The sequence below is a fragment of the Epinephelus moara genome, chromosome 14 (genome assembly GCF_006386435.1).
Source record: "Epinephelus moara isolate mb chromosome 14, YSFRI_EMoa_1.0, whole genome shotgun sequence".
NCBI lineage: Eukaryota > Metazoa > Chordata > Actinopteri > Perciformes > Serranidae > Epinephelus > Epinephelus moara.
In genome coordinates, this window is record NC_065519.1 from 6,728,593 (window position 1) to 6,744,765 (window position 16,173).

The 16,173-nt window shown below is 40.3% G+C and overlaps 1 protein-coding gene across 2 annotated transcripts in view; it reads right to left on the reverse strand.

Moving 5' to 3' along the window:
• Positions 1-5,371, reverse strand: part of esr2b (estrogen receptor 2b) — a 49,087-nt gene extending 43,716 nt beyond the window's left edge. The window contains exon 1 of one of the 2 annotated variants that reach the window (XM_050062378.1): positions 5,253-5,371. The gene's annotated coding sequence lies outside the window, so the exon portion shown is untranslated. Of the gene's footprint in view, positions 1-3,001; positions 3,285-5,252 lie in introns of those variants that run through there. The other variant, XM_050062374.1, reaches the window with a different exon arrangement.
• Between the last annotated feature and the right edge of the window lie 10,802 nt (positions 5,372-16,173).

The window sequence follows — 16,173 nt, forward strand, 5'->3', positions numbered from 1 at the left end:
GAGCGAGCCGCCTGTTAATGACACTGTGGGCTAATGGGCATGTAGCTACTTCCATGTTTCAGATGATACGTCATGTTTGTAGTCGACCAATGAAGATGAGTTTACATATCACCTTGGGTTCGTCCTTCACCTTCTCAAAATGATCCCACACTTTGGATTTCCTGCCCGACATGTTATTAACTAGCCTGTGGAATAATTTAAAACATTGTTGTCTGTTTGTCAGCTGACAATTACATGGCTGCTGTCGCTGGACCTCGCTGTTACATGTTAAACGGAGCACCTGCGCACTGAAATGGAGCCCACCTGTTGATTCGCTCAGCCCCTCCTTGCCCTGCTCTCACTCTCTGCGCAAAGCCGTTTATAAATGCTCAGTAACCTGCATTGTTTACATCAGCTTTCAGTTTTCTTCTCGTCAAATCTGTTTGGAAAACGTCTTGTCTCAAAAAGCTTTGAGTTTAATCTAAAGGTAGTTTTAACAGCACGCATGAGAAGCAGGAATTATTGCCGGCAGTTAATTTCTAACATTGTTTCAGCTCTAAACTGGAGTGTGTTAAACTTCAAGAAGTCAAAACTACTGAAATATTCCTTCAGAATCACAGCAGGAAGCAGCTGTAAGCATCAGTCCATCCAACGGTTTTCACCGAGTTCATTTTGACCAACAGAGTTACGTGCAGCTTTCCAGATATCCTCTCTGTCGCCTAAAGTGGCTCAAATTACACCAGTTTTCTGCTCAGAGGTCTGACATCTTTTCAGGATGCTCAGGTCTGTGGTAAACTGCTGCAACACAAATCAAATGAACACAATAAAGATATCAAAGAAACCGCTTCCAATGAGTGATTACACCCTGACGGCACCACACCCTCCTGTAACCTGCCTGGAAACACCCACTGATGGCCACCGCAGTGCGGAAACAAATGCACAGCACCGTGTTTTAGTTACACTCTGTACTCGGGTTATCTTGGGTGATGGATGACCCCTGGACGGAGTGGGGGAGGTATCAGGAATTGTTGAGCAGCGTGACCTTGGCGAGTTTTCGGTGCTGGCCGGCGGAGTACTTTCCGATGTGGGTGAAACCCGGATAACGGAAGGGGACGTGCTTCAAGTCCTACTTTTTATTTCTGGTAACAGCAGTAGGACCTCCCTGAATCCTCTCCTCCACACACACACATACACACACACTTTCGACTCCCCCACTGCAAAGTTATTTGTGAGTGGAAAAGGAATCTGGTATTTACAGAAACATCCAGATTATAATTACACCGTGAGCAGTCTCAAGGCTGGGGAGAGGAGGCTGACAAGCTTACATCCTCACTGGTTTCCAGCGCCTGATGCACAGGAGCAGATAGGGCGGGTTGTGTTGATGTGATAAAATAATCACCAGCGGCGTCAAAAGATTAGAAACTACCCCCTACAAAAAAACAACAGTAATGTTGTAATAAACTGTATAGTAACAGCATGTGAGAGTCTGCAGGAAGTTCATGAAGAAACATAAAAACACATTTAAAGTCACTTTTATAGTTCTGCAGACACGCGTTAACTCCCTGCAGGAGCCGAATGGAAATATTAAGGAGATTTTCAGCAAGGAAAACTGAACTGACAGATCTGATTGGAGTGAATTACGCCTGCTGTTTTGTGGTTTGCAAACTTCTTTCAAATCTTGGATGCGCATCAGCTGCAGAAAAAGATTTAGTGCACAAACTGGCTGCAGTGCAGCTCTGCAGAGACAGAAGAATCGTACAACTGTCATCCCTATTAGGGCTGCACTGAGATATGTGATGCAACAGATATGTATTTTGACATATATTTATTACGACTAATTCTTTAGAGAATGTTCTTTACACAAGTTATTCTAATAAAATGCTTGTCTAGTTTTCACTCATCTCTATCATACATCTTTTTATGCATTTACAGTCTTTTCTCTCCATCACAAGTAAAATTTTGACAAAAATACTCTGACCTTTTGAGGATGTAAATATGAAAATTGGGCTCAGAATATCAGCATCAGCATTTACAGCCCCAGTCTTTGCATTACATGATGTCACTGTGCTAGTTTCTAAAGAGTGTAATAAAAACTGAAATTCAAATACTCCCCATGTTGCTGGTGGACGACCAGCGGTATCTGGGCTCCACTTTAGGGCTCACAGGTCTCCACTTGCTTGTCTCTGAGACACTGAGGAAGATGCAGCCATATGAAAAGGAAGGAGGGGCAGCCAATTAGTCCATGTCTAAGGTCTCTGTTGTTTCTCTATTGGGACACTCATTTTTACACGCAATTAATTTATGTAATATGTACAAATATTACTCTGTGTGTATAAAGATGGAAATTTTAAAATCTAAAATTCCACGTCTACTTTGTCTGCAGAAGATGTTTGGGTGGGACAGAACAGAACAGAAATGGACTTTGTGTTGAGATTGCTCTGTCTACTACTGACATGCTTTGTGTCTGGTAGTCTCTCTGTAGAGCTCTACGCTGTATTTTTAATCAATAAAGCAAACAGAATAATTTTGTATTAATCATGACTTTGCTCTATTTGCTCTGGAGTGAACTCCTATAAAATCCTGGTAAGTTTTATAATCATAAATTTGATTTTATAACTATTTCGACTATGACTTCCCGGGTGGGTTTGAGTTAATGGAATTACACACCTGTCCTGCAGTTGCATGATGAATCAGTGAATGCTTTGCTTTAACCACATTTGACCTTTTGCCTGTTTCACAGTAAAACAATTACTAAATAAGGCACCCTGACAGTTAACCACAACTATTAACCTAATTAATTTGTTATACATTTGAAGCTGCAAAGCACCACGTAAAGTTAGAGCCAGCTGTTTCTACTCAGTCAAAAAAAAAGACATAACTTTGAGGAACAGAGCAGAGCTGCACCTGTCAGACTGGAGAACACTGCTTACTTTTACTCCTAAACGCACTGCGGTCAAACTCTCTTTCAGCGTCTGTTGTAAGAAAAGTTATAAATAAAAACCTATGCTTTAATGTCACAGACCTGTCACTGGGTTCAGGCGGTGATCAGAGGCAAAGATCAGCAGCTGCTGTCGGACTTTTAACAGAGGTTTCAGCGCCTCCGTTGCTACTGCCGCCGCTGGTGCTGCACACAGTCAGTGAGGGCAGAAAAACAAGAAGCGTGACGCGTAAAAGTGAAACTATGATCGGACATCACGGGTCGGCGCGGCGCTTATTCCTCCGTGTTATTCCTCCAAGAACTTCTCCATTCCCGGCGTGTCATTAATATTTCCCTTCATCCCCTCTCCTGTCCTCAAAGTGCCAGGTTTAAGGTTTGGCCGATTTGGAGACGTCACTGGCCACGCCTTTTTGGAGAGCTGCCCGGCGGCGCTGCGCTGCGCACGGGAGGAGGGTCACAAACTTTACTCTAATGTTGGTAAAACCCCGAAAATAAAATGCTGCATGTTAATTTCTCTTCACTGCACGTTTGTCATGTATTAATAATAACAAATAATAATACTATAGAGGCTAGACCCGGACATATCTCCGTGATTTCCCTGCATCTGCCCAGTTAATGATTAAAAGAGATGGAGCACAATCAAACAACATGAGGCCAACAGGGCCAGAGAGCACAATGCGTCTCCACCAAGACAATGTATGCTCATGTAAAAGTGTAGTACATTTATAACAAAGAGAAAAGAGCAGAACTGACGTGACATTAATCACATGAATCCGTCTGCAGCATCTTTGGTTTGGATGATTCATTTCAGCCACCTCTCCATTCTTAAATTACACTTTAAAGCAACATCCGAGTCACAGGGATAAATCTTGATCAAGCAAAATTCCACTAAGCAGTCACTGACGTCACGATAAAGACAATAAAACATCTGCATTATCTGAAACTAGAAATGTTTGCGGTTTGTTGGTGTTTCCTTAATAGTCAGGGCAGATCAACCCAAATCCAAATCTGTGTGTATTGTGTATCTATTAGTGCATTTATTCAAAAAGCACAAAAATACAAAACATCCTGCAAAGGCTTTTAACTTGGGGCCCTTCCACAAGACACTTAAATGCTTCAGGGCCCCTATCATGTCAGTTTGTGTTGTACATTTAGTGCTGCATACACTATTAACACACAATTAGCAGTCAATTACCACAAACTAATTGCTGCATGGTGACCCAGGGGCCTTGGGGAGAGGATGGGGCCCTAGGTCAATTGCCAACTTTGTTTATGCTCATTTATGACTGTTACACGCAGCATATTTTTCTATTTATTGGCCACTTCATACTCTAACATTTTGAAACCTCACATAAGCTGTAGTGCTGTTTGAAGAAGTATAACCACAGCAATCCTTACTCTTCCCTTACAACACAGTATCTCTACACTGTGAATTCAGTGCAATATCTATTTATTCCCCAATGTGAACCTCACTGCAAAATGTCTGCTACTGATATTCTCTGCAGTACGCCTCCCTATGGTATCTGCTCTTGCAAAGCAACACTGTTAAAATCGTTCTGCATTGTTTTAAAGTTTACACGCAGCTACACACCATGTGTATTACATCCAATGTGCAAGTATCCTGTACAGCTGTCAATATATATACCCTGCATATATTCATATTCTTCTTCTCGTGTGTGCACAAGTGAAGGGTGTGTATAGAGTAAATAGTATTGAGTGTATAGCTGTGTCTAAATTTAGTACTTTATATTTCATATTTTTCTAATTCTGATGTATATCTTTTTGTATTTTATCTTTCTTCTAAATGTAATCCATTCAACTTGCTTTTATATCTGTGCTATTTGAGCTGCTGTGTTGTAGTGTGGGATCATTTAAGTCTTATCTTATCTTCAAAGACATATGGGCAGGCTAGTGATAAAAAAAAAAGATAGGCCTAAGTCTACATTTTCCATGATCATCCTGCTATGCCAAATGTACTGAAGTGACACCAAAGAAACAATAATAAAAGAAACTTGAATATTTATTTTACTTCCTACCAGATCAGGAGCATTGCAGGCTTGTAATAGGCTCTAACATGCATTGACACATGCACTTGGCAGGTGATATGCTCTCAGAAAACAGCTGAGACGTACAGACCTAAAGCCAAAGGAAAACCAACCAGACCTAAACTAAACTAACCAAACATCAAGCCTTATGCAGATTATTTAATCACTATAAATACGATACCAACAACACAATAATCATGACTCCAGTGCATATTCATTTGGAGCATATATTGTGATCATAACAGTCATTTAACTGCCACAGCCCGCATTGAAGTAGAGTTTCGTCTTACCATTGGTGTCTTGTGGAGGAGACGCTGCCTGCTGAATATGGAGGTGAATTAATCCCTTGACTGTCAGTAAATGTTCACTGATGTTCAGAGACGCTGTGTCGTCCTGTTTGTTGTGGACAACGCCTTCTCCAAACAGCGAGACGCCAGTAAAAGTTTGGCAATGACTCTTAGGAGTGAGTTTCTTATTGGGAAAATATCTTACATCCATGATTTTACTTTGTGTTTCAGCTGCTCGGTGAAAACAGGGAGTTGTTGGCGGTAAAGCTGAGTTAGCCGGTGTTGTTGCGAGCATAATGGCGGCCATTACAGTTCCCTCTCCTGCTAGCTTAATTTAAGCTAACCAAATCCTAACTCGTTTCATGTACGTCCTCCTCCAACCGTTATATCCTTAAACATGTTGCTATGGACATTAGCTTTAACATGTTAATTAAAAAAAATAGTTGCTCCTCCTGTGTTTTTTAATTTCACGGAAAACGTCATGATATGTCGGACTTCCTTCAGCAAGTACTTGGCGAAACCGAATTAATGGCGCACACAAACATTTCAACTTGCAGTTGGCAAGGTCAGCCCCGCCCACACTCATTTGGTAGTTTTGATTGGCCGTAACTAAGAGTGACGTCTTAAGGGAACAAATCACACTCGTTTACAATTCAAATGTAGAAAATAACCTTATTTGATTGGGTGAGCCTCTAGGCTTTTGCGCATGCTCCTTACCTCCACTAGGGCCAAGAGGCAAGAAGAGACATTTAAATTGATCATAAAATAAAACTAAATAAAAATTAAAAATAAATTAATTTTTAAACATAAATTCAAATTAAATTAAATTAAATTTAAAAAATGACATAAAATAAAGTACGATAAACTATGATAAAATAAAAAAAATAATAAAACAGTACACTGTGCACAGTTAGATATATACATTTCAGTTTATTTAAAATGATAATTGTTTACATCATATGTGAAACAACAATATCAAACAACTAAGGAAAAACATGAAACAAACACTAATACAAAAAATCATGTTTTAATCAACATAATTTTCCCAATTATTTGAGATGTTTTAAAAGCTTTATTGTTTGTTGCTATCTTAAAAATAGTCAAAGATATATTTTAGTTAAACACAAAACAGACAGATATTTAGTGTTATCTGAAGCACCCTAGCTTTATGAATATGATATTTGCCAACAAGACAAATGAGCCTGAGAGAATTATCAGATTATGAGCCTGTATTACAATTTAGAAACAAGACCATGTCTTCTAATATTGGCATCAGTCAGCGGTGTAGTGGTAGTCGATGAGGTGAGTGAAGTACTTGGTAGATGGGTAGGTTACTGTGGAGAAAGTGGGTATACTCTCTTATATATTCCAATTGCTTTTTGGCTGATAGGTGAGTATACTCTTAACTGCACCACTGTTGTCAATCTATTAAAGATTAGATAAATCAACAAGAAGAAACATCTTAAGTTCCAGCTCTCTGCCGGCATGGATATTGAAAAACTTGTTTTTCTAGTCAAGTCACTGTTTATTGCACTTTGCTCTTTGCCTCAGTTTTTGCCTTTGGCAGCCTGAGTATCTGTGCAATTTATAACAGCCTTACAACTGATTTGTGTTCATTTTTGTGTTGATTCAACTCTGCGGTAATTTCTGAGGCCGTTGTTGCGCTGCTTTGCAAAGTTTTAAAAAGTGCTCATGTTACTGTATCCACTTCATAACTTCCTCCTTTTGCAGGTACCTGAAAGGTGCCAAAATGGCGACACTGTGGCACGGTGACAACAGAGATGTTAACAGTGTTTGTTGAGGTGACTGATTAGAAATCTCAGCACATTTTTTCAAGACAACTCACAAGTTAAAAAAATGTTACACCCAAACAAGTTTGGAGAGTCTCACGGTCAAATATGATGTGGGACATGTGATAAACAAAAGTGAAGCCAAAGGGTTAGAACTTCAACATTAAGTAGTTTACACCTCTTCCAGTGGATCTGATACACTTATGAGTTTTCATACAGGAATGGTTGTTTCTGAATTAAATTCCACACACCTTCTTCTGGCTGGGCTCAGCCTTAGAGATAGGGTGAGGAGCTCGGACATCCGGAGGGAGCTCAGAGTAGAGCCGCTGCTTCTTCGCGTCGAAAGGCTTCAGTTGAGGTGGTTCAGGCATCTGATCAGGATCCTCCTGGGTGCCTCCTGTTAGAGGTGTTCAAGGCACGTCCCACTGGTAGGAGGCCCCGGGGCAGACCCAGAACACACTGGAGGGATTACATATCTCATCTGGCCTGGGAACGCCTCGGGGTCCCCCAGGAGGAGCTGGAAAGCGTTGCTGGGGAGAGGGACGTCTGCGGTGCTTTGCCTGGCCTGCTGCCCCCACAACCCAGCCCCGGATAAGCAGATGAAAATGGATGGATGGACACCTTTTTTGTCATTATGTTCCTGTAGACTATCCAGGCGACTTTTTGTGGCTTTTACAATTAGATCAAGAAACCTTAATCTGGGAGTTACAGTACCTGCTGCCTGTCCTTATTCTACACAGGTAATAATTTACCACACATAAAATTTAAATTCCTAACTTGTTAAGTGTTCCTTTGCTGATTCTGCTCACATTTCCTTTAACAACATCAGTTATTCTTCTGTCTTTTCTCTCTTATAAATTATCGCCAAGTAAACATTAACATGCTGTCTGAGGTGGATTGAAAGTTTCACACCTTTAAAACAGTTCCCTCTTGTTGCCACTTGGAGCTGCCAATGTGCAACAGCTCTTATAGAGTAGATTTAACTATGTTAGAATAGAAACACTGGAGGGGTTTATACACATGACTCCCTCATATTTAAGTGCTTAATTCACCAACAAACCAATCAAAATCTCTTTTTGTTTGTCTATGTGCTGTTTTCACAAACAGTGGAGATGTGATTAAATTAAACCATTGTTTTAAGTTGAGGCGGTGTGATGTGTCTCGGGTTGATTTGCAGCTTCTCAACGGGCCTTTTCATTAGATCTCCAGCTCTGATTTATACTTCCCAAACTCCTCTCAGCACTGTAAGGTCAGCCTGCCTTATTTCAGCCACAATCTGCATGCAGCCGAGGTGGTCGGCCTGCTCAGGGTTGTACAGTTGCATATTTTAGAGCTGAAATGAGATCATTTCACTGAGCTGAATTTCAGAGCTTGTTTGACATTTTCTAAAATAGTTGCTGAGGCCACTTAAAAAGGGCCAAAAGGGTAAGTCAGACTCATTTGTGCCTTTTGTGTAAAGTCTACTGTCAACGCCGCCCTGTAACAATAAAATGATGGTGGAGAATGTTCCCTTTTAGCCCAGAAAGTGTCACAGCGACATTCAGCTGTGTTTGCTCAACCACATGTGCTCTCGGTCACTAAACAAGACTTAAACATATTAATTTTGTATTTCAACCAGGTGAGACAGATGAATCAAGCGAAGATTTGTTTCATATAGTATATGAGTGTGCGGATTAAAAGATGATTATGCTGATAAAGATGTAACAGAAGTCTTTGGTGCTTGGACACTGGGGGACATCTGAGCAGCAGCAGGATAAATCCTCCTATAGAGTCCAGATACTGGTGGGAGTGTTGGTGGCTGATGACTCTGAGGCTGATGGCTGATGAATCTGAGAAGACTAGGCGGTGATGGGGAGGTGGAGGGTGCACACCGCTGCAGGCAGAAAAAACAGCTTTAAAACGAGAGGCAGTAAGATGATGGGGTAACACTTTACTTGAAGGTATCTACATAAGAGTGACGTGACACTGTCATAACTATGACATGACACAGTCATGAACCTGTCATGAACATTATATACATGTCATAAACGTTTATGCCTGCTGTCATTAAGCGTCATTCGGTTTTCGTAATGACAAGTTGACATTGTTTGGGTTGTCTTGATTATGACAACTTGACATTAATCAAAGTGACATTACCAGAAGTTGTCTTGGTCATAACAACTTGACATTAACAAGAAACAAGAAAAGCTTTTTGCGTTTATGACCAGGTGACATAATAATTGATACAGAGACATCTCTTGGTAATGTCATCCTGGTTAATGTCAAGTTGTCATAATAAGGACATCCCAAACAAATTTAATGTCAACTTGTCATGACAAAGACAACTTCTGGTAATGTCACTTTAATTAATGTCAAGTTGTCATAATCCAGACAACCCAAACAATGTCAACTTGTCATTACAAAAACCGAATGACGCTTAATGACAGCAGTCATAAACGTTTATGACATGTACATAATGTTTATGACAAGTTCTTGACAGTGTCATGTCATAGTTATGACAGTGTCATGTCACCCTTATGTAGATACCTTCAAGTAAAGTGTTACCGATGATAGGCCAACGGAGAAGGACTGTGCTGTTGGTTGATTGTGAATCAGCAGAACAGCAGGTGACTCCATTGACAGCTAGAGATAGAGTGAGCACGCGTGGAAATATGGTTATAGCCCAGCAACTAAACTGTTTTGTGTTTTAAAATTAATTTAGAAATTTAGATGGAATTGAAAACCGACAACACCACACATGCTCTACAAAAAATCAGGGGAGCAGATTTAAAAACCAAGCAGGAGAATAAAAGTCACTTAAAATGGAATTTGTCACATTTAAGAATAAACAATGATGGTACCATCAGTTACTAGTGTTGAAGTATAAAAGCAACACCATTAATAAAATACTAAAGACAGTAAAATACAGTTCGGGCTCGCTAAAACACTAAAAATGGCTGTTCAACAGTTGGCTAAAACCCTATCAAGCAGTTCAGTCCCATTCAGCAACTCCTTCCGTGTCGACATCCACCCTTTCGGCACCCTTTCGCCAACTCCAGCCTTACACGACTTTCATGCTGACCCCAAATTGCTCCAACTTCCTGGGCTACAGACTTCCTACTGCAGACCCAGGCCTGAGCAGAACGGCATTGGCGGACGCTGCCAGCTGCACGTCTCCTTGCTGCACTTCTCGTGGATGTGGCTGATGGCTCTCGGGAGGGCTGCTCGTCTCTCAGTTGCTTGGCTTACTCAGGGTCATGACAGTTCAACAGTGCGCTGTTTAAAAAACAGAACAAAACACACGTCAAAACAGACTAAAAACAAGCAAAGCGATTAAAAATAAAACCATAAATAAAATCATATAAAAACTCACAGGGTAAAATAGAAGCACAGCACACTGATAAGAACATGCAAATAAATGATAAACACAGCAAAACATGGCGGGAAAGTGAATTTTTGACCCCGTCACACAAGGAGTGAATGGCACGCTTCTAACCCTGTCTCATGACTGACCGTAAACTATAACAGATATGATGGGTTAAGGGTTTGGAGGACAGCGTGAAGGGATGAGTATCAGTCAGTCAACAAAACAAGTTATTAGCAGCTTTAACTTAAAAGAATCAGCTTCATTGTTCAGTTGTTTCAATTGTTTTCCCCCAAATAAAAATACATCTGAATCAGGAAAAACGGATCTATGCAAAATATATACAACTGAAGTGGAACAAAGTCAAATGTTGCAGCAGCTGCAAGTTTGTTTTGAGGAGTGTTTGAATACTTTAAACATGACATGCTGAACAGAGGAAAGGCTGAAGGAGAAAGCAGCAAATAGAGTCCAGCTTTGTTTTCTCCTCTCTACATGTTTGCCTCATATGACTCATTCATTCAGGCTTTTAGTCCTTTAGAAACACAGAATACTTCCTCTGATTCATGGATTCTTTCTCTGCCCACTTCAATTATCCTCTGATAATTCTATCTGCCGTATTCACCGCTGACACACACTGCAGCATGATGTTGTGCTATACGAGGCAGCACCAGCGGACTATTTCCTTTCCAAAAACTCCTGAGTGAAGGGAGGAACTGCGTGTTCCCTCCTGTGTCCTCTCTTCTCCTTTAGCCTTTGCTCCAGTGGCACAGAGACCAGCGAGAGACGGAGAGAGAAAGATAAACGTGCCCTCCCCCTCAGACAGGGAAATGTGTGTGTGGGAGGGCTGTGAATTTCGCTCTGTGTTTGAGCGAATGTGTCATGTGTTCGGACCGTGTATCTCCATCGATGTGGAGCCGCTCTGGTTCTCTCGAGTCCAAATTCTTTTGTAAATGTAAGTTGATTCATCCTCTGCCCATCTTTTGTCCTTAATCATGTCTGAATTAGTTTCAGCGGCCCTCTGTGCTTCGGCTGCTCGGGCAGTAATGACGGACAGATAGAAGGGGCTGGACTCTCAGCGCTTTCATTCTCCATCTGTCTATTACTCCAGTAATAGACCAAATATTCTGCTGCATGCACTCAGAGGTGAATCAAAGGTTAAGTCAGGGGACAGATGGATTATTAGTATCAGGACAGAGCTATCTTCTGAGAGAGGGGAGCAGAGCAGAGCGCAGGAAAAACGAATGTATCATCTCACTGGGTCCAAAGGGGAACTCAGAGTTGTGCTCAGGTCAGAGCTGGATTTTAAATCTCTCCTGGTTTCTAATTAAATTATTTATTCTTCATTTATTTTGAAGTTGAGCACAAATGGGACCGATTCAAGTATGTAGAAGTAGTATTTCAATAACTGGAATTCATTCATTTTACTTCCTGCTCACTGTTTGCATGTGTGTGTGTGTGTGTGTGTGTGTGTGTGTGTGTGTGTTTATGTGTAATTACAGAGAAATAAAATAAGGTCTGTGGAAAAATGGTGTTTGTTTTTTGTTTGGGGATGCACTTCCAGTCTTGGGTGATGCACTTGTTGCAAGTCACTTTGGACAAAAGCCTCTGCTTAGTGACTGTAATGTCAGACTGAGACTGAGCAGGAAACTAACACGCTAACACTTTAAACATGACTTCACACTGAGGGCACGTACTCTACATAGGTGGTAGTTTTGATGACTGAGTGCTACTTCAGGGAGCCAGCGTGTGACTGAGGGCAGCACTGGAGAAGTGCACACATAAAACAAAATATCTTTTCCATCTCACTTCCACACTAAACTGCTGACTTGTCCACCAAAATCACTTATCTTAGCTAATAGCACTAGCATTGATAACAGAACATCATACCTGCAAAGCTCGCAAGGTGCCACTAGTTGTGACCCAAATGCCAGAATGACGTTGGCATTGTATTTTTCTGCACACCACACATCAACAGATATGTTACATAATGTTTAATGTGTGGTGGATATGTTGAGACTTAACGTTACTTTATGTTTCAATTTTTATCTTTATGTTGCGACAAAGCTGTGGTTAATGTGTGGTTGGGTTTAAGCACAAAATCCTCTTGGTTAAGGTTTGGAAAACATCATGTTTTGCCTTAAAATACCTGGTTTTGTTGACACAAACACAGCTTGAAAAAACAATAGTTTTGTCCCAACAAACACAGCTGAAAATGTCCCACTGTGTCGTCAAAAAAATACCTGGTTGTGTCACAACAATGGAAATATCCCAATTTGTTATTTAAAAAATGGTTTTGTCACAATGAGCACAGCTGGAAATGTCCCAATGTGTGGTAAAAAAACAACAACCAGGTTTTGTCACAAAAACATGGCTGGAAATGTCCCCATGTGTTGTTTAAAAGACTGGTTTTGTTGCAACAAGCATGCCTGGAAATGTTCCAAAATGCCATTATAAAAAACCTGGTTTTGTCGCAGCAAGCACGGCCGTAAATATCCTGACGTGTTATTAGAAATATACCAGTTTTTGTCAGAACAAACAGGGCTGGAAATGTACCCATATATTGTTTTGAAAAACAGGTTTTGTTGCAACAAGCACAGCTGGATATGCCCTAAAATGTCGTTAAAAAAATACCAAGTTTCAATATGTGGTCAAAAAATACTTGGCTTTGTCACAACAAACAAATCTGGAAACGTACCAACATGTCTTTAAAAAAATACTCGGTTTTGTTGCAACAAGCACAGCTGGAAATGTCCCAACGTGTTGTTAAAAAAATACCCAGTTTCCTCGCAACAAGCATGGCTGGATATATCCTGACGTGCCATCAAAAAATGTCTAGTTTTGAAAAGCTGAGTCCCAATATGTGGTCAAAAAATACCTGGCTTTGTCACAACAAACACATCTGGAAATGTACCAACATGTCTTTAAAAAAATACTTGGTTTTGTCGCAACAAAACAGCTGAAAATGTCCCAATGTGTGGTCAAAAAATAACAGTTTTGTTGCAATAAACAAAGCTGAAAATGTCCTGCTGTGTCGTCCAAAAAATACCCAGTTTTGTTGCAACAAGTATGGCTGGAAATGTCCTGACATGTCGCTAAAAGTTACCCAGTTTTGTCACAACAAACATGGCTGGAGATGTCCCATCATGTCATCAAAAAAATACCCGGTTTTGTTGCAAAAAGCATGGCTGGAAATGTCCAAATGTGTCGTTAGAAAATACACAGATTTGTCGCACCAAGCACAGCTGAAATTGTCCTGACGTGTCGCTAAAAAAATAACCAGTTTTGTCGCAACAAGCATGGCTGAAAAAGTTCCAAGATCTTATTAAAAAATAAAAGTTTTGTTGCAACAAGTGTGGCTGGAAATGTCCTGACATGGAAAAAAAAAAAAAAAAAAACTTTTGTCGCAGAAAGCAGGGCTGGAAATGTCTCAACGTGTCGCTAAAAAAATACCTGGTTTTGTTGCAACAAGTGTGGCTGGAAATGTCCTGACATGTTGAAAAAAAACAACAAAAAAAAAACAACTTTTGTCGCAGAAAGCAGGGCTGGAAATGTCTCAACGTGTCGCTAAAAAAATACCTGGTTTTGTTGCAATAAACACAGCTGGAAATGTCCTGACATCTCGTCAAAACTCACCCAATTTCTTATTTGTTGGTCTCGAGCAGTTGTCTGTTGCTGTCTGTTGCTTGGCAGCAGTTGTCACACCATCCACCATCCCCTCCACCTACTGATGAGAAACTCAGCTCATAGACATATAACCTAAACTACAACACTTTAGAAATGTTAATATTATATGTAGGAAATGTACAAATGTAACATATCTGTGGTTTGCAGAGATGTACAATGCCGATATTTTATTCTGGCGACTGGGGGGCTTTCTACAAGCTGTCATTTCTAACCTGACAGGGCGCAGTTTGATGCAGTAGCTGAGTGGTGTATGAAATGGAAGCAAAGTGAAAGTATTGAAAGTAATGAAATGGAACGTGGATGATGTAAACCAATCAAATAAAATAATACATGTATTTCAGGTCATTTTTAGAGGCCGCACAAAATGTTTCTGGGGAACTATCCTGCACATCCAACAAAGCTACACAATCCCCTGAATATATTATTGTAATGATTAAACAGTTGGTAGAGGCAAAACAGAGCAGACATGAGTTTAAGACTTTCACTCATCAAGTGGACACAAATATGACTTCAGATGACTGATAATGTCGCTCTGCCGGATCTACTAAAAGAGCGACAGTAAATATATCAGTTAATATCTTTATAAGGCAGTGATTTGCCAGATGTGTTGTTTAGCCTATCATGCAGTTCTTCTGCCCCCAAATGGTCGAGAAAAAAACGAATGCAGCTTTAAAACGTTTTCATACATCATAAAACCGTCAACAGATGTCAGAGAAGACGGACTGCAGGCAGACACATGAGCTTAAGTTTATGAGATTATGTTGATAACCAACCAAAACTGGAGTGGACACATTCTGCATATTTGGAATTTCTGGATGATGGAAGAGTCGACACGGCTGCTTTCCTATCAAAGAACACTGGTGCAGGCTACATTACACAATATCAACATTAACTAGTTTTTATATAAATCCTACAGATCACACTAAAGAAGTAATTTACAACCTTTAAGTCCTTAAACATGTAAAGTAGAACTCTCCCCTGAAGCTATCATTCTAAAAAAAGATCTGTTGTTTAATATCACTTAACACACACTAGAAGTAAAAATACATCGTAAACAGTCCTGAGTTACATCACCTCCTTCCCTCACAACTGTAACGAACCGTCTTTGAGCTTTTGCCGGCTTTTAATTGTGATGTGGATCCGCGGAGCAGAGCAGTGTGGGAGTGAGGAGGAGCGGCAGGAAAGGTTACCTTGAACTCTTGTACCTCCAGTCTTGTGGAAATCCTTCTCTTGTCTGGGAAATTTAAGGGCTTTCTCTAAATTCTCTGGCAGGACACGGGCTGCATACGGTCCATGACCCCCAGACACAAAACCCCAGACGGCGGTTTTCCATGAGAAACTCCCTGTTCAGCAAGGATATGAGCTGCATGACAGACATGACATTTTATAATTTAGGCAGTGAGCTGATTGCTGCGCTCTTTCAGGAGAGGAAACACAAGAATATGACTGAATTCCTACATTAGTGTATGAAACAAGAGGAAATGCAAGCTCAAAGCTACTGTGGAGTTAAAGAAAAGTTTAAAAAGTTTAATCTATGCATACAAATACCTCTAGACCCAAAGCTTTTTATATTAGCTTTGTATCCAGACAATCACAACATTAGAAGGAGAAAACGTTTTTTATAAATAGGCCTGTTACTGGCTGAAAGAGTTATTGCTCTTTCATGGAAGACAGTCGGTAGGCCGAGTATGGGTCAATGGATTTCTGAACTATCGACAAATTACATATGCCATCAGAGGTAATCACTCTTTCACAACATCTGGGGTCCCGTCATGTGTCATCTAGTGAGGACAGACTTAACCCAGATGTTGAGAGTACCCTGGCATACGCTATTACTGAGCTTCCGCAATGTCCAAATTTGCCAACGTTTTTTTTTCTTAATTGTTGTCAAAATTTGTACATTAATATAACGTGCGTTTAAATTGAAGTGTATTGTATTGCGGCAATACGATCCTCAACCTATAATTTATGATTTTCTTCCTTCTCTTTTTCATTCATTTTTTTAAATTTTATTTTACTTATCTTTGAAGCCATACTTTTGGGGTTGGGGGTGTATTACATGTGTGTTACATACTCAGTGGTTGTATTTGTATGTCTTTGTTCAGTG